Source organism: Xylocopa sonorina, chromosome 8 (assembly GCF_050948175.1).
Source record: "Xylocopa sonorina isolate GNS202 chromosome 8, iyXylSono1_principal, whole genome shotgun sequence".
NCBI classification, from domain to species: domain Eukaryota; kingdom Metazoa; phylum Arthropoda; class Insecta; order Hymenoptera; family Apidae; genus Xylocopa; species Xylocopa sonorina.
The window spans coordinates 6,294,110-6,314,213 of NC_135200.1; positions in this window are offsets into that span (position 1 = coordinate 6,294,110).

Consider the following 20,104-nt stretch of genomic DNA (forward strand, 5'->3'; position numbering starts at 1 on the left):
CCTCCTCTTGCTGCGCGTACGCGTGTAATTTGGCGACCGATGATTTTCGAGTCGATTCCGGGGAATTTCGCAACACGGCTCCACGCTGTGCCATAAATTAGCTATACAGAATGAAGTAACGTAGCTTAATAATTATGTTGAAATTATGAAACGATGATCCATACTAGTTTCCATAATTTTAATCGATCCTTTGATCTCTCTCTGATAAAATAAGAAATGGTAGTATTCTGCGTTTGATTGTCCCATTCTTCAGCAACATGGATAATAATCTTTGATTTCCAAATATCCCAACGATACGTCTCACCATCAGACTCGAACAACACAAATTTCTAGAACAATTCCAAAAGCACACCGCACATAACAGCAACCGAGGGCTGGAAATGCTTTACGAGTCTCGCGTTTCCTAAACGCCGTGGTAAAACAAACAGCGTATGTGCTTCGACAGAGAGGAACACGTTCTCAGCCACAAAAAAAAAAGAAGAAAAAAACGGGAAAATATAAGAAAAAAGGAGGAAGAGGAGAGGAAACGAGGGCACAAACGACACCGTTCGCCACGCTGCGAAGGGTTATCGAATCCTCAAGGGACCGCTGTCTGATAATTACCTAATTACGACCGCGCGTTCTCGGAACGACGCTTCCTCCCGCGGCACTTCTCACGCAGAGCGGAAAAGAGTGAAAAAGAAAAGGGACAGCGTACGCGTTGACAAGAGCCGAATGCTTCGAGGGAATTATTAGAAGCCGTCGCAACCACGGCTCTGAGCGTGAACGAACGCAAGATGCGCCAGCAGAGGGATGCGAGTTGAATCGAAACAAAATGGCTGCCAGTCGCGGTCCCGTACCTCGACAAATTCATTTACGATTAATTGTTTACGAGGCTTTACAGGCCTGCCAGGGTTCTGTCGAATTGGTACGGCGGTTTCGAATGGTTTAAGCTGGTCTTATTAAAGATAGGTGAAAACTACAAAATGTTTCATTTGAAGGAAATTGTTGACGGCGATGAGAGCAACGTTAAAGGAAACTGATCCAGATTGCATCTAAACATCGAATGCCTAGTTTTAAGCGTCGTAACTCAAATGAAACGACATACTACGTTACATAAAGAATACCCACGCGTGTTTTACGCGTACATGAAACGCAGGTTTCAGAAAATTTCGCATGTCTATTGAATATTTTCATAAGAAATCCTCTGAAAGCGTTTCCACGTCAGAGCCGGATGCTATTTCCCTTCGCAGCTATTTACGACAGGAACCTGGGCCTGCGTGTGGTCAGAGGGACTGTTTATACGAATGCGCAACCTAGTCCAACGACTCCAACTCGCACAGCTGTCGGGTGTCATCGAATTGATTGTTTGGAGGATGGCGTGGGAGAGTTCTAAAAGATGACAAGCGACCCGACGTTCGACCGTTTTAGGAACAGGAACGATCTTCCTAGAAGAACCGAGGAAGGCGAAAATGTCTTCTGGTAGGGGAGGAACAGCGTGTGTTTCATCTCGAAACGAGTTTTCTCGTCCCCGCGACGTGATTTACGTTCGCGTAATTTAATCGACGCGACTACTTTAGTAACTTCGTATATATATATATATATGTTTTTACGTTCGATGCACCCAGACGATGTACACGAGAAAATTACTGGCTTATCGTATGTATGATCTAACTCTGTGAGCAGAGTTACTTTCGAAATGAGATGCTTCTGGAGCGAGGATTTCGCTCGACTAAAGCTTTGCTTCATTATGCATTAAGATGGTATGCAAAGAAGCTTCCAGAGAGAAAGGAATAAATTTCGCTGATAACTACTTGAGTTACCAAGAGCCGAGGAGAAAGGTCAGGATGAGTTTCGATAAAATTTTGATTAAAACCACCAATTTACCAGTGTATTTTCTATCGAATTGCAGGAAAGCAAACTTCGTCGCGTACGATCTCGTAATCTGAACGACGTATCTTAATTGGCCGCATAATCCGTGCATTAGAAACGAAGCTCGAGAAGCGAGAGGTCCGCGATAAGCCATAATTTCGGCCATTCCGTAGAAATAGAGGAACAGTGGGCCTCTGTCGGAAAGTTTCCCGAAATCGCATATGCTCGACGGGGTATTCCGACGAACAGCCGAATCTGGAGGATCGTGGAACTGCAATTAGAACCACGTGTTTGTTAATGGTGCATATCACACGGCATCTTAATGGGATATTTGTCTAAGAAGACTCTCTCTCTCTCTCTCTCTCTCTCTCTCTCTCTCTCTCTCGCAACGAGGTTCCCCAGCGGCAAACTTCTTGCTCTCACGGATTAGTTTTTGCACCGGGACCATTCATCGCCCCCTTGTCTCCCGAATATTTACGACAATTTTATTTAATCGAGCGACACCGTTTCAGTGCTCGCACGTCGCAAGAAGCAGAGATATCTCGATCTAATTTTTCAAACTGTTATCGAAGTAACTTTCGAGACACGTTCAACGCCAAGAAACAAAACTAACTGAACAGTAAAATAGAAGCTTCTATGTCCGCGATACCGCGTAAATACGAATCAGACCATCCTCTAGCTCATCAGCCAGGGTATTAGTCGATTCCAATCACGTCGCGCGCGACCCTCGCGTCGAAACCGATCGCGACGCTTTCTTCTCCCTCGGGAGTCGAATCAATTAACTAAGCCGGCGATGAAATTTCCACGATAATGATAACAATTTCGCTGGGAGCTCGTTCCGGCTGTTATCGAGGCGCGGGCGAAGAAGAATCGGATTATGCCTCGTAACGAGATTAATCTGTACCGCGCGTAGAGAGACCTCGCGGGGGTGGATGAAAGTATCGTTCGATACGAACGCCGAAACGGAGGGCTGAAATTTGTTATCGCGTCGCGAAAATGGATAAATTAATTCTGTTAGAAAGGGCGACGTGCAGAGGGGATTGGGTGAAGTTCGCCGCTGGCGCGGAGTCTGATTCGACGGGAATTTGTTAATTAATAGGAATCTCGAGGGAGATGATCCCGATGGTATCGGAAAATTGAAAATCCCCGACAGGAACAACCCTACGCGTAAGATAATTTTAGAAAGCGATGGTAGATTCAAGTAGTCACGCGTAAACCTTTACGACGCGTGCTGAATACCGCTTCTAAAACTTTTACAGCTATTAATTGCCGTGCCAAACTGCTCGACCTTTCGTCGCTTCTTTAACGACGGAAGGAGTTAAAAAAAAAAATTGCGAGGTGCAAGATTTATACTCTTATGGAATATATTAGCAGCAGAGTAACCTCTATTTGAAAACTCGTTAACTTTGAAAGAAACAGTCGAACTTTTTCTCTCAGAAGTGGATATCACGTATGCCTCGTGGCGCATGAATTCTGATAAGCAACGAACGTCACATCTCTCCGAGAAAAAACTTGGTCTCACCCTTTATCCAGTTAGCGTTCACACGGGCAGATTAGAGAGCCGCTAAGATTAGAATAGCTAGAAACGAGAATCGTGGAGGCTAACCAAGGTCCGTCCCGTTTCGAGGAACAGTAATGTCCGCACTTTATTCGCCATTAAGTACGAGACATCGATGGAACGCGACTTTTCTCACGCGGCACAGCTGGAGTTTCTCTCCGTGGCATAAAGCAGAAATTCCGGCTGGACGAGGAAAGAAACGAAAAAAAGAAAAGAAAAAAAAGTAAAGGAGGAGGAAAGAATAATAACGGTGAAGCTCGGTTTTACGCGAATTATCTTATCGTCCAGTTTTACGGGACCGTATCGCTTAGCGCGTTCCGCGAAGGGTTTCGCGTCCCATTTGAAACCGCCCGCGCGTTTAAAACGTCTGTGGCCCATAATTAGGGATTTTGTACCGAATAGCCGGCGTGCTTTGATAACAGAACCCGATTACTCTCGAACTGGCCACGCCTACGACCTTGCTGAACGAGCTCGAGTTCGTTACGAATCGGGACGAGACTGCTGCGAATTCGTTTCTTCCAGCGACTTCGAATGTATCGTGACAAGCGTCTATGCGCTCGTGGCGATAGAAAATTGATCGAGCATTTAAAAAAAAAAAAAATGAAAATTAAAGTACTATAACGTTATCTGTTCTGTAAAAGAAAATTGGAGTTCTCAGAGTTACCTGTTCGAAGATCGTTTCAACGGTACAAAAAAATGATACAAGTTACAATGTTATAGCCAATTCGCTTGATTTGTTCAAAGCTGAAACCGTCTCAACCGTTCAGCCTTTCACTTTTCATAGGATATTGAAAAATATGAAGTTCTCGCCTCGATGAGTCGACTCTAAACTAATCTCGATCTCGAGCGCGCGACTGCCCATTAAATACCATTCTCGGTTCCCGGAATAGGTGCCATTCCGTCTTAAGTACCATTTCGAAGCCTCGAAGCTGGCCATCTTCTAACGCGAGCGTATCCTGCGTTCTCCACCTAACAGTCGACGAGGTTTACAGCAATGAGCGATGTCACAGAGATAACAGGTTTCCACTACCGCCTCTTTTTTCCCTCCGTAGCTCGCTGGCGATTTCAACGACGTCGGATAAAATCGATTTCAATAAACCGACCTACGGCTTAACGGCGTGCATATGGCGCTAAATGTCTTCACTAAACCATTTGTCCCAATGGTAACAAATAACCGAGTAACAGGTTTCCAACCGGCGAGACCGCCATTTCAACGTTTCCCACCGCCTCCCCCTTTCTTATACCGCAAAATTGACTCCGTATAGAAACGACGCGATGGGGCATCGACATATGGCACCGACAGTAATATCTTTACTGTCGCGCCTCTAATGTCGAACGATTTATTATAATCTGCGCGCGGACGACTGGCGAACGCGGCTCTTCGATTTCACCGTGTGACATCCCACAAGCGAGCCACGTTTCAATCAATACGCGCAATTTATTCGACCGTGGGTTCGCGAACTTTTTCGTTACGAATGCATTCATCCGTCAACTATATGTACATAGTAATCGTACAAGGAAATAGAGTCACGCGATGAGTAAACACGTCTCACGCCCTTCAAAACGTTCCCAATTTCTGATTCTAAATCACACCAACCCCTCGTCTATTCTCGCTAATTGTCTTACATTAACTTACTTTCATCGAGTACGAACGAGAACGACAGAAACCATGGCTAATCCTAATTCCAAAGCCAACCTCTAGCTGCACGCGTTCACATGGGACACAGATCCCTCGACGTGCCTCCGATTTATGCAAACAGACCCATCTCTCACCGCGCAAGAAGCATCCCTAAAACAGACCGCCACCAGTGGCGTCCTAACAACCTGCCATCGATCACACTGGGAACCAACCGCAACCCCTTCGTTTCCTGGCGCAGCCCAACCCAGCCTCTGTTAAACCAGCCTGAAACGGAAAACCGTACCCGAGGGAGGCTCGTCGTTCTCCACGCGCGAAAGAATCACCGACAAAGCTGAGAGATCCCATCGTTCCATCGACGCGCAGAAGTAACGCCGGGTCGTTACCACGTTGAAGGAGCATCGGGGCTCGATAACCCCAGCGTGGCCACACCCACGCTCGATGCCCGCGTCTGGGCAATTATCGTCCCCTCGGCTTAGCTGGGGGGCTGACCTTGACCGTGAGAGCGGCGCGGCGCGGTGCCAGCCGCGCTAGAACCGGAAGCGCGGACGACACGGTGCACTGGAACGAAGCGGGCCAGGGCAGCTCGTTTGTCGCGCCGCTAGCCTTTGCTCGCTGGCAATCTTCCGTGGAATCTGGCGAACGGTCCGTTCGAAAACGATGTACCAGTTAGATAGGGGGCCACCGGTCTAGCGGTTTCTTTTTCCGAACTGTCGCGGACTAGGCAAGCGCGTGCTCGAGGAACGCGAGCGTGCCCGTGATACGCGCCTCGACCACGTAGACGAATCGCAGAGCCAACTATTCTTTAGGTATTTCGAATGATGCAGTGAAATCTCTTCGATATCGTCGCTCTAATTCAGATGCGATCCCTTTACTATCTTTACTTTCGAAGTGAACGTGAATGAGGATGAGCATCGATCACTCTTGAGGATTCTATAAATGGACAATCTTCAATACAGTGGTTATCTTTGTACTCCTTGGCGTAGTTAATTAATAATAACCATTCGAGTCTCACTTTGTAACCGGATAATTGTATCACGACTTGCTTCGCGTTCCCCGCTATATTACCTCGACTCTGACCAGAAAGCTCACTTGTTCTGGGTAAAGGTGTGACAGGCCACGAGTAAATCTTGTTGACCGTGCCTGACATCGTCGTGAATGTCTTTATCGCCGTGTTATATGCGTGCCAGCCATCGTGCATCGGTCAAGCAGTGCCTCCAGGAAACTAGGTAAATGGATCTGGATCATTGGGGCAAGTTATCGCAGGGGGAGGCGGCTAGACACGAGCCGCGCGTCCTAGTTGCGGAGGGCTGAAAGGTTGTCACGTTCACGGCCGCCGGATGTTTCATGGATTTAATTTATTGTTCGCCCGTCTCGCCTCCGGATTGGAGTTGTCGGCTGGCAGGAGGACAGGCTTTGCAAGTTCCTCGAGATAGGTTGGTGTACGTCACGACGACTGCCTCGCAGTGTCTGGTCGTTTAAAAGAGGCTCTGCTGCGAACGGTTTTAATGCGGTAATTAAGCTGCCTGATTAAGCTTATGAGAGGCGATCGTACGTTTCTCGTCGAAAACCTTCTCCTCGCTTTTTATATTCTGCAAGCACTTGGAGACACTGGAATGCGTCGCTTTGGACAGCGTAGTCGATGGTTCAATCGGCGAGCGATTCAGGGGAAATCGTTTAACGCTCAGATAACGACGCTTCATACGAAAGCGTTAATATAAACACCGATCGACGCGTCAAACTTTATATCCCAGCAAATTACCAACTCGTTAGATTAGCGAAATTTACAGGTGAAACCGCAACGAGACGGTCGATCGGTATAAATTGGCGAAAACGAGCCGAGCATCGTCTCCCGGTGAATTTTCCACGGAATTCCCACTGGGACCAGCAAGATTGATAACCGCAGCGACAAATTCCCGGGTCGTACGTTAACGTTATTGGCGTTTTAATGCCCGCCTCGAAGTTCACCCGGGCCGCGGTCAGTTGATTTACATATCGTTGCCAGCGCGCAGCAACCCGTTGCTCTTCCGCATGGCGGAAGGCGAGGCGGTCGATTCGATTTGACGCGAACGCGCGGCCGGCTGACAGCGTATCCTTACAGGTTACTGCGCGCTGTAATTTCCCGGGAACGTTTATTTAATACGCCCCGCGACCGTGAATAGAATGCCCAGACGGTTGATTACGTTTTAAGTGGTAAACGGCTCGACTTAATTGACGCAAATCATTGGAATCAGCCGGGGCTAAATCCATCCGAGCGATCCATTATTTTTCGCGGCTTCCTCCGCGGCGCGGACGCCGTTGCGGGGAATCGATAACCGCGGCTGGTAATCAATAATCGTCGCGGCCGCGAAAATTAAGGAAACGTATTGTGAGGAGCCGCGACGCCTGGATCGGTTTCGATTCTCTCTATCGCTGGTCCACGGGGTGTATTATTAGAAGCAGTTATTGGCAAACGCGCAATAATTGCACGGCTGCGTCGACGCCGTGTCCTTTTGCTCCTTCGCCGTGGCTCGCCCCGGTAATTGTTTCCACTTGTCCGGTTCACCACGGCTACCTTTTCCTCGGCATCGGAAGACACCGCCGTATTAATAACGTCCAGTGGTACCCTAGGAGAAATAAATATCGCAGACTGCTCGCAATTTATAGTGATAGAGCATGACCGAGAAAATGGCCGGCTCTGATGGAATCTCGACTCGCCAACGACACTCTCACGGATTCTCCGACTAGTTTTAATGGCAAATTATAGATCTATTCTATAGGCTAGCACAGTTCCCACGAGCGAACCGTCTCATTATTAAATTTCGATATAAGGTATTAGAGTATAGACTACCAATCTCTCTATAATTGCACAGTCATTTAGCTGCAATTTGGGTTATCGCGAAACTTGAACAGATTTTTAACTTAACCTCTAAACTTCCCTTTCGAGTACAAAACGACCGGTAGAATTTTCAGAATCGAACGTAACCGTAACCCGTTCGAACATTGCACGCGAACACGATCCATCGCGGTTTAACAGCGAAATCGGTGCCCCTGCCGCCCTTTCCCAATTGGAAGGAACTTACAAGCCGATCGTGGCCCTCTCCTAGCTCGTTGCATCGAGGATGCCCGGTACATTATCGCGGTAAATGGATCGACAACAAGACTCTCTTCTTCGCTGGAACTATCGTCACGCGAGAGGGATAAAATCGGGGTATACGCAGCGGTTTTTCCGTCGAGCCTATCGGTCGATGGTATCTTCCACGACCGGCTCTACGTCGAGACAAAGAGACCTGATTAATCTCCGGTTTGACCCACGTGCCGACCGGATGCGGCGTAACCGGGATGCAGGCTAACGGTTTCGACCGATCCGCCGCGGAGAGAAAGAGACTCCTGGCGAGCAGCTCTGGCCACCGCGACTCGCTCGAGAACGTTTCCCGTTTCGAACCAAGGGCGAAATTGAAATCTTCGAGAACAGGACGGAGAATCGAATTAACGCGTGGACGTGGAAACGAAGAAGATCGCGAAGCGAGCGATGGTACTTGTTGGATAACGAAATCGACAGGTGACCATCGATTCTTCCGTTCGAGCCAGGGATTTGTAATTCTCCGATGATTTGCTTTTCGGATCGGTTAAAGAAAGTGTTCGAAGACTTCCGTTGAGCAGAGGCACCGCGAGTTTCCCTTTCGTACAGGGATCGATCGAACTGGGCGGGTTCGGAAAATTCGGCCGCGCGTTCCACGAAATTTCCGTCGACACGGCCGTGGCTCATCGGGAATGCGTCCCGCGTTCGGGAATATAGGGATTCCTGGTCTGTCCGAAACGAGAATTCCGTGAATTACGTCTAGAATCAGAGCTACTCAGTGAGCCAAGCGTGGAATACCAATGACAGGGACGTGCTTTCCTCGTTCCGGCGTACCCGAGCTCCCGTGCGCCGATAAAAGGGGCTTTCCTCGTGGATCGTGGCCTCTCAACTTCCCTTTTAGGAGGCGATAATCCACGCGAAGAAACTTTCAGGGGAACAGTGCCAGTCGGGTGTCTGAGGCAGCCGGTGTAAACGACGCCGCTTACTGTTTTTAAACAGCTCCTTCGCTTCGAGACGAATTTCCTAGCTAAGATCTAAGATGGTACGAAGCTGGTAGCTTCTTCTTTCCGTTTAATCTGAGTTACACGACGCGTTCTTCGAAGTCGTTCCGTACGATCGTAGCGTTCGAAGTATTCGCGGTCCGCCCGCGATTCTTGCAGTTCTCGATATTATTTTACGGAGCAAAAGGTAAAATTATCCACTCCGTGGATCGAGACATTCGCGACATTAGATACGTTCCTCGATCTCCGTCTGCTCGATCGTAACAATGTTTCCCATGGACGGGCGGCGGTTCTGTTTCCAGCGGCGCAACCGCGCACGAACTCGTCGTTAATTAAGATTCAGAGAATGAACAGTTTCTCGATCGGTAGCCAGCGCATAAATTTAATTACGATAAGGTGCAGCGGTGCATGCGATGTTTATCTGACTAAATAAATCCCCGTTAACTGGATTTATTAATCAGCCACGCACATACAACGCCGTGACCGTTAGCCGCGCCGTGGCGGTGCTCGTTTTGCGTTGTCCCGCCGCTCTCTGCCCGCCACGACGAAACCATCGTTGATAATTGTTGTTTTTTTCGCGCTATTTATGTGCCGCGTAGAGAGCGACACTCGAATAATTGCTCCGCTCATTATCGGCGGACGTGTTTCGCAATAAGACGCCGCCGAGTCGCGGAAAGGATAGTCGTGGGAAGCCATCTTTGGTCAACGCGTCGATCTGTCGCGCGACCATTTCGATCGAAGTCCTCCTCGAGCCACAGTTTCTGAATAATTTCTAGTATCTCAATTCAGAACATTTTTGTTCAAGTATCGAAAGAATCGCGTCGTCGTATAACCGAGTCGCGGAAAGGATAGCCGTAGGGAGCCATCTTTGGTCAACGCGTCGATCTGTCGCGCGACCATTTCGATCGAAGTCCTCCTCGAGCCACAGTTTCTGAATAATTTCTAGTATCTCAATTCAGAACATTTTCGTTTAAGTATCGAAAGAATCGCATCGTCGTATAACCGCGAATGAGATGAATCTGCATGAGAAAGTAATACAATCGCGTGGATTAATTAATGCTCTGGAAACTCTGTTTATTCGAGAAAATCGAGTTTGGAAATTTGACGAGAGTGTAGTTGATTACCTGGTAAACGAATGTAATACCAGTCGAACAATCGACAGAAGGTTATTCGATACACGAGAGGAACGAAGAATGTGACATTCAAAATCCATCGAATCGATCGAATGAATAAATTGAAACTCAACTGCGTCGAATTACTGTATCAATCAGCCGAATTTGAAATGCGTATTATGAAATTCATAACTACAGGCATCTGAAAAGAAGCCGCGGCGATTTGTGTAACATTTACGCTTCTATTAATTTTCGTACAAAGGCGTCGTAACGCATCGTTGAATTTTTCACGGCGAACTTCAATTAGCGGCGGCGATTCGAACGCGAGTTTAATAAACGCGATTCACCATAACCGCCGCTAATTACAACGTTCTCGTTGCACCGTTCGCGGTACGAATCGAAATTCGCTAAATAAAACCCCAGCGTCGAGGGAACGCGAGTGTACAAAGCTGCGAGCAAGAATTCCTGCATAATAATTCATCCACTCCCCTGACGCTGTTCAACTCGGGACAGAGAACGAGCCAACAGTCAGTTCCTTTCTCTAAAACCCCATAGAGAGGCCCATCGGCACCTATCAGCGGGCAGCATCCCGAGGAACAGTCGGGCATTGTCCGGTATTCTCGTCCCTACCGCCTCTGTCCGATGAATACCCGACAACGACGGGTAACTCCTATCAAAACGCGATTGTCCGCGGTAAATTGGGCTAATCTTCTCGGAATACCGGGTGGACGAGCTGGCTCGATGGTGGACCGAAGGAGGGACCCAACTTTTTTTCTGAACGGGGCCCCCGCGTGCCCTCCGCTTCGCGAAGTAAGAGAAGACGTACGAGCTACGAGGCGCTTCGCGATCCTGTCTAATTGCGAGGAGGATCTCCACGGGTCGTCGCGCGACAGCTGCCTGCGTCCACGTTTTCTGAGAACCGGACGGGGCCCCGGTTCCGTTCGTGGTCCCGCGGACGAACGGGCCGCACGGTGCCAAAGGCGCTCCGATATTTATAGTGCCGCGGGCACGGGGGACCCGCAAAAACTGCCAGCGATCCGCAGTCCTGAAATAACAGGTTACCGTCGAGCTGGACGGACGAGGGATGATCGCTCGAGGGGATGGCCGATGGCTGGAGGCAGCCAGCGCGCGAGTTCGAGGGAGAACGGGACGGAGAACGGGAGCAACGGGAGCGGAAATTGACGTGGGGAAACCGAGGAGGCGACTGTGTCGCGGATGCGACCGGAGTGGACGAAGGAGACCACGAGTAGAAGAAGATGTGAAGAGAGAAAGCGGTGGAATGTGGAAGAGAGGACCGCAGGGAAAGACGAACGCCGGGACCAGCGCGAGGAGAGGCTCGAGGACGAGGTAAGAAGAGAAACAAGAGGCGAGAGATGAGTGAAGAAAAGGGTGGAAGGATGGAGAGAGGGAGAGTGGTTGGGGGCCTGTACAGGCTGCGGGTTTCTATTTATACCGCGTCACCGCGGATCAAAGATCCTGCGAGTACGTATGGGACCCTCTCGTCAAGAGCCCTCTTCTTCGTCGCCTTCTTCTTCGTCGTTCGCGCGGGGTTTCCTGCGCTCGTTGGATTTTTTCGCTCCACCGCTGTTGTCCCCTTGAAAATTGTTAAATGAGCCGTCGGTATTCGGCGAATGTCTCTGTTTCTTCCTCGTGGCTCCGTTTCCACGCCGCTCGTGGCGATTTTTACGAGCACTCTTATTATCGCTGCCCTTCCTGATTGCCTCTCCTTCCTCCTGTCCCTCTCAGCGTCTCCCTCTCTCTTTTTCTCTTCGTTCAGAGTTTTTCGTTCCACGCGCGCGGTGATCGCAGTTTTTACCCGCGAGACGACCGCTCGTTCGACGACGCGATTAAGGAGCGCGACAGGTATTCGGCACTTTGGTCCAGTCGTTACTCAAAACCGGAAGCGGCTCGACGACGCTTCGAGCGGTTTGAGAACCGAGCTGGAGGAAGTTCCCGTGCGACGAGCTGGAATTCGGATCGATTAAGTTATTTGGACGAACGGCCTCCTCTCGAGACAGGGCTTCCTTATCGAGGCTGTCTCTTCTTATTTTCGTTGATGACTCTGATTTAATGCGACGGGTTAAATTAAGGCTTAATTCTTCGAGAAGGATCTGACGACGAGAGGACCTCGAAATTTCTTTTTTCCTAACGAACCACTTCCAACAACTAAAGCATAGTACAAATATAGACACGTCTATAATATACAATAGAATAGACAATTTAATTCGTCCCTTGTGCGAGCTTACAAGAGAGCTTGCACGCGTACGATTTTGATGCCTCGTCCAGCGCTCATCCACAGAGTCGCCTCGTCAAACAAGGATCAAACTTCGACGTCCGTCACCGACTCAGCGTCTCAATCCTCGAGCGTCTCACCCTGTGCGAGGGGGAAGAAAGCTTCGATCGCGTGCCCGTCAAAACTGCGCGGAGGCAACGAGTCCTCTGAAAATCACGGCAGCTGCTCCTGCCGCGATCCACCGCGGAGCCATTCGTCTTTCACTCACGAGCAGCACGGTTACCCGGCGGTCATTGTGTGCAAATAACGACAAACCACTCGTTTCTTTGCGCCGCGCCGCGGCGCGTTCTATCGAGCCGAAGCGCCGGCCAATCGTGCCCCTCGTTAACAGTTCCTTCCGATTTCGTGCTCCTATTAAACGGAGAGTCCAAAAGAGGAACCCCGCCATTGTACCAACCTGCCCCCCCCCCCCTGCTCGATTTATTGCCAGGCAATCGAGCGCTCGCCCCCTTCGATTTGTCTTTCCCGCGCCAACTCAAACGTGCGCCGGTTGATGACGTTATTGGATCAGCTGACGGCGTTGGAATTATTGCCTCCGTTCGTCTCGTACCAGTTCACAATTCTCTCGATTCCTGACAATCGGAAGAATTTCTAAGGATATCTCGAATCGAGCGAACGTATTGGCAAGCGACGCGAATTTAACGAGCTACTCGAAGGCACTAAATCTTGTAGATACGAGTTGAAACCAGCTTGAATGATTAATTGCTTTTGTCGAGGAACGATGACGTGTTTCTCTCTGTTTTAGAAGAACGCTTCCGTTTCGAAGACTCGTAAGTCATTCTGTAAATTTATAAAGCAACATTGCGGAACCGCGAGTATCTCCTTCTGTTATTGTGAGAAGTGATTTGACAATCGTTCGCGTAGATATCCGTTGTGTATTAATCGAAGGCGGAAAGTAAAAATGAAATCGATCGCGCGGCTGGAGAAGCAGAGGAAGAAGAAAGGGGGCGAGGGTAGAAGCGAATAAACCTCGAAGCAGCCAGACGATTCGCGGCGGAGTGTGGAACAAGAGGAGAGTGGACGTGTCGTGAAGCGTGGTCGCGCACGTACGTTGGCAGAAAAGCACGAAGAACCGTGGAAACCTTCTCCGCGGTTACAATTAACCCATTGTTAGCGGCGTGAGTACGTGTTAACACTTGGAATGGCGCGGACTCGTTAACCGCGAGCCATGGTCCCCGGCTGTTCTGTGCCAATGTCACGTTCACGCGATTAGAAATCGCTAATAATTAGCCGGCCGGAAGAGCTTCGCCACGGCATGCTTGCAAATTCGACGTGCCGTGACGTTACTTGCCGCCGGCGCATTATGCCTCCGGTTCTCCCTTAGGCATGGGAATGGTGTCTCGTGTGCTGCGAGCACCTTTCAGCAACAGCTTTAAGTGACAATAGTTTTTGTCACGCGTGGAAACTGTATCTGTACGTACGAATAGAGAGATCGCTTGTCCACGGTCGATTCTTTCTTCCAACGAACATTTTCACGCGATCGTGATTATAGTCTCTATTTTTGTCTACCAACTACTTTTATATTCGAAAGAGGAATATATTATGTTAATATAATTCGTGGATTTAACGCTTATGGTATTGATTATATATATATATGTCTTCATAATTTCTGAGTGAACCGCTATTTTTAAACCCGTGCATCAAACATAAAAGTTTCAGAGATTAATTCGATTGCCTCGAATTAAAATTGATACTCCTTATTCAGGATCGACATGGTTAATCCACTTGCGACATCCGAACGAATTCCTTTCCTCGAACCGAATCCATCAGGTTCAGCGTCATAATAGCTTCTGAAAACGCTTTCTCAACGAGACGAGGCGACTGATCCCAAGAATGAATCGCTTGACTCGACAGTCCGGAAGAGAGGAAAATCGCACGAGCGCGTGAACAGGGAATAAATTAGCAGAAGCCGAACGAGTAAATAGCTGCGAGCTGTCAGCGTAATTTCCACATAGTTACGTTGCTTTAATCCGAGCGAGAGATTTTGCTCTCAATTAAACGAGCCGAAACGAATAAACTGTTCGTTAGGACAGATTGACAGGACGGTCATAGAGCGGGGTGAAGCGGTTCAGGAAGTCAGTCGAGGGTTCGTTAGCGCGGTTCCTCAGCGGAGCACTTGGACGACGCCTTTATTCGAGTGTGACTCGGCTCGAAATGGAATTTCCACGGCTGAAACAGCCGCTGATGTAATCCCTGACCGCTACGAATCTAATCGGATGCATTAAAACCCGTCCGCTCGATGGGACTTAATTTATATTCGTATTCCTCGAACAATGGTATCGCGCGGACGTGACCACCGATGACATTCATTTTGGAGAACAGCCTCGCGTAAGGGAAGGGAAATTATCTGACGAACTTTCGTAGAAGCGATTCGATCTGAGTTAGATGTGCGGTTTTCAGACGATTAGCTGCGATAATTTCAAACTTTTTACTTCTTTGTACGAAACTAACAGCGTTGATGGTATAAAATGGTAAAATTGAATGGAAACTAAATAAAAATGGCAAATTTAAATATCCTGGTGATCAATCAAAGTGTACTCGTATCTAGTCCATATCAATTTTCCAATTCTTCGTCTACTAGCAGACTATCGATAAAACGCCGCACGTTTCTCTGGTCAGATCGTAACTGGGACCATTGTCAGATCGTTTACACGATCTCAACTTTCCACGGGTCTAACAGAACGCTGGTTCCTTTCATTTCGGTAGTCAGAATGCAACCGTGATACCTTCCTCGAAGCCATGTCGATTTCTCCCGTGGAACGCGTGCACACAGATCGAGCGTACGTAACCTCGAGAACGTTACCTTTCGTGTACGTACCTTTTGTGAGGGACGACGAGAGGCGAGCGCGTGTGCTCGTATGCGTCGATTAATATGGGAAACGCGTAAACGTGCTTTCGCCCATTTTTAAGCATTCCCCGGCCGACTCGACCCATCCGTTAGGATAATCATTTCAAAACGGACATAATGACATTCCGGTCGTGCCGACTTTTACTGACAATAGATCCTCCCGGTGTACATTAACGGCCCTAGAGTACATCGGGCACGTACGATCCACGATTCACCGTTTCGTGTTTCTACCTCGTCCGCGCGTTCACCCTCCCTCGTCGCGATTAATCGGGCTGGATGATCGATAGAACCAGGGAAATGGCCGCCTGGACAGCTGTTACGGATGTGTAACTGTAACGAAGCGCACGCGCCTCTTCCGGAATTACATTCTAAGGATAACTCGTCGCAATGTTTTATGCGACTCTTGGCTTTCGATGAAACTGAACTGTTACGAAGATGACCAATTTATCGCTTTCCATAGCAATTTGATAGATCTACCATAGTGCCATTCGTGGTCGCTTCTTTTTTCAGTGAAAAACACGAATAAAATTGTTTGTTCGTCTTTAACGAGCGACAGTTGTAATATCGAGAGTACTGAAAAGGTATTTTTTAAACGGAATTACTCGTTCAGCAATGGCACTAAAACGGCCATCCATCGTTTCGATACAATTTTTTCTGTGGTCTCATTCAGGATCCGGCTATCAAGATTTCTTTCATCGACCAGTGTTATGCCTATCCCAATGCTCCTTTCTCATGCTCGCGAGCGTCGCTTTCAGACAGATTTATGAATGTCTTCCGTGATTAGAGCGCGCGTGACGTTCCATCAATGGACCGGTATCCCGGAAATGGATCCCATACGCGAGCGATCCTACCCTTCGCTGTTATTCACGGTCTCGTAAAAGTTGCTCGAGATGGCACCGGTTTTCCTCGTCGAGGAAAAAATTCTACAGATCCCCTCGTCGACGCGTGGAAACGTTAACATTCGCGTACCTTTTTACGGCCACGTTCGACGATGACTGCTCGCGGGGCGATAAACGCGATGGAATTCGTTTCTAAGTGTCGAACGATAGAATAGTTCGATATCCGAACAGGCGATATTTCTCTGCTGCTCTCCTCTCGGTTCTTCTCGAGCGAAGCGTCGATTTTGTCAGGAATCGAGCAGGGTCAGTGTTCCTTGTAGACGCTGCTTCTGTCGCAGCGCGAAACGAACGATTCGAATAGATTTTCGGCGGCTGGACGAGCGTGTAGCCGACGAACGGAGTCGATTATCTCGGGTCGAACAGGAATTCCGTGTGAACGTCTTACCTCGAACCCACGTCGCCTGTCGCGCGATAAACGGAGACGCTCTAAACGCTACCGGAGAACAGGCTCGCTCGGATGAATTAGCAGCCTCCGTTTCGGTCACGTAATCTCGAATTCCGTGCGTTCTTACGGTAACGCTTCTGTTCGGGACGTCTCGAGATAGCCGGGCCCAGCGCGGCCTTAAAGCGTATCCTTGATAGATGTTAAAAGGGGTCGGCGCTCGAAACTTTTATCGCCTGTTATCCCCGCGCTTCATACACGTTTTTCCACTACCACCGCGTAGATAATCGTTCGCCAGGCGATCGACGGCGTGCTCGATGCCTGGTTCGCGCCGAATGTGATTTAGATCTGTTGTAGAAGATAATTCGCGCGGGATGCGTAATTGCGGAGCACGTTAAATGTCGCTTAAAAAGAGCACAGACGTGAAATACGATGATGTATATAGGAGGGACGAGGAGGTGCACAAGCTCGCAGATATTAGTTGCGAGCACGCGAGATCGTTTTCGCATTTTTCCAATAGCCGGGCTTCGATTATTTCACGGAAATTGTTAGTTTACGAGTGAAAAACGCCCGTGCGGTAATTAAGGCCTCTGGAATTTGATCTTTCTTAACGTATCGTAACCTCGTCCCGAAGACCGTGGAATATACGCGCGCAAGGCCAAGTGTAATGGATTCCTGGATTAGCGGACTGGTTTTTCCTTAATTAGAATCTCTCGTTATGATCCTGCATTGCATATATAATCAGTCAAGAGAACGAGTTCTTTCTGACTTACGCGCGTAACGCTAAGAGGAAGCCTATGAATCCTAAATCCGCGCGCTAAAGCGTTCATTAAATCATCGAATGGCTGCCGCTAAGCGAAAGAGGAGGAAAAAAGAAGTAGGAAAAGAACTGAAACAAGAACATCGTCCCGCCGCGAGAAGATGAACTCGTGCAATTAATTTAAATTGGACTCGAATGTTATTCGAGCCGATGAGTCAGGTTCAAAATAGAATTTCATAAAGTACCAATAAAAGATAATTGCAACCCTTGTCAACATTATTTCATTCCCGTTAACCTCCGATTGTAAATCTAAACGTTAAGTACCATTGCGAGGGACGAGAACCTGTCTCCTCCTCCCATATTCGAGCGATTAGAGAAAAAATATCGTACGACGTGCTAACCACTTTATTAAATAAAATTCCCGTGCCCAGAGAGAAAGCAAAACCTCCACCGTTTAACGAATCCTTCGATCCACCAATAATCGTCCGAAAACGTTCGATACAGCTGTTCCAAGTTACCACGCGCAAGATCCAGCGTTCTCACACCGAACGAGCCATTAAAACCTGAACGCACATCCAACAACAACGACCAAGATGCCCAGCAAGCGACGCAAGACAAGAATGAAGAAGACTAGAATCTCGAAACCGTCGTCAGGCATTTGGATCGAGCATCTTCCGCGCTCGATCGACTCGCGCGAGTCCGTTCACCGAAATGGCGCATATGCAAAGAAGCGTGCGAGCTACCACGGCGCATACGGTAGGAGGACTGTGCCAGCAGTGGTCCCCTGTGGGAACCCACGACCAGGAACAAACTGCGATTTTATTATAATCGCGGCGGACCTGTGCTCACACCCTTTCCTTCCTTTTTTTCTCCTCATCCGAGGCTCGATGCCGCGCGAGGTTGTTGGCGAGTCGGTCGCTTAAATGGCGGCCCATCGCCCCGTGGATCGCGTCGCGCATCTTGATGACCGCTGTCACGAGAACTGGAAGATCGTCTCTCTCTCTCTGTTAGATGGAAACCGTTTTTCCCATTTCTCTGCTCAGCTTCTACCGTTTTACAAATCGAATGCTTGTTCCATGAACCGTTCGACATCTCGTGGGTGACTCAACGGGCGTGAAGGGACTTTTCGCCCGAGGTTTTCGTTTCCACGAAGCCTCTGCGGGAGGAGATGCTGGCCCTGGCTGGATACCCCAGCCGTGTTTTCCCTGACGTGACTAATTCGGCTTTTGTTGCCGGTGACGGGGCAAGCCTGCTGCCGGTCGATTCTTTCGAGCGTGATGTAAAAAGGAAGCGCAGGGAGATAGGGTAATCGTTATTAATGCTCCCCGCGGTTTGGCCTCTCCTGATGGCCGACGATGCCGTGTCAGAATTATTTTCGTACGCCGCTGCACGGGAATTACGCTTCCGGGATGTCGCGACGTGACAGTGACGATAAGAGCAAAGGGTCTCGGATCGTTCTCGAACAGAAGCGACTGTGTAACCAGATTCTTCGAGCGAATGATTTAAGGATGTGGAAACAGAGAAATGATTCCTTGGGGAATGTGCGCACAGAAAATTCTTATTCTAGGTTTTCGTCCAACATCTATCGTGATTATGTGCGTTTAAGTAAAACATTGTAATGTATAACGAGATTTGTGTGCTGTTTCGAAATTTGAAGGGATTATGTATTAGTCTCTCATCGTTGATTCCTGTTCGATGGAATCCTTTTGGAAAATTTTCCGACCATAGTAATTTATTCTACTTTGCATCGTTGCGATCATAAATCTGTTTCGCTCGTATTTCATATTTCATGATGAAGCTTCGAACGCGACTCGCATTTCCCGTGTAGCGTTTTTTCTCGTTCGTATTCATCGAATGTATCAGGAAAGTTCAGTCGAAAATGATCGTTAAAATCTTCAGTCGCCCAGTAGTGTATTTTTGTCTTTATTCATCGGTACAATTGTTGGAAAATTCCTCGAGGATAATAATTGCAGCTGGGATCTTCGATTGAGTGTAATATACGGATGAACGAGATGCGGTTTAACCCTTTGGAAACACGGAACGGCACGCGGCTCGTAGCAGTAAAACCAGTCGCTGCAACTAAATCTTCCGTGGCGCTATCCGGTGCATGTAACGTTCCGATATCATTCATCCAGCACCTGTTCACCCGCAAACGAACGGCACCCAGCAACAAAAACGAAATTGGGAGAGCCGACTCCACCAACCGTGACAATCGACTATCGACGTTTTAGTCTACGTCCTTCACTAGGACACCAAGAAATACTCGAGTTCATGGAACCCTGACTCGGCACCATTCGATGGAATTCGTCTTCCATATTTTTTTTTCTTCCTCTCCTCTCACGTAAAGCATAGGCGCTTTGTGATCGAAAGCTGATTCGAACGGATTGATCGACAGTTAATTTCATTTCGATAAACGTGATCGAGAGTTTCTTCTTTTTCTTCTTTCATAATCAACCGTTTCGGGTTAATTTGAAAAAATTTACGGTTAGGTATTGTGAATCTTAAATGTACCCCGGGAGTGTTAGAAAATGGACATTTTTTACTTGGCACGCGTTCACATTCTGCTCCACGAAAATAATAATTCTGCTTCACCAAGAGACCTTAATATCGATCAGGAGCGACGGAAAATGTAGCGAGCGGCTTTCAAAATTCCTAAGAGACGCAAATCTTTTACAGTTAATCCACAGCCGTACCACATAGGTG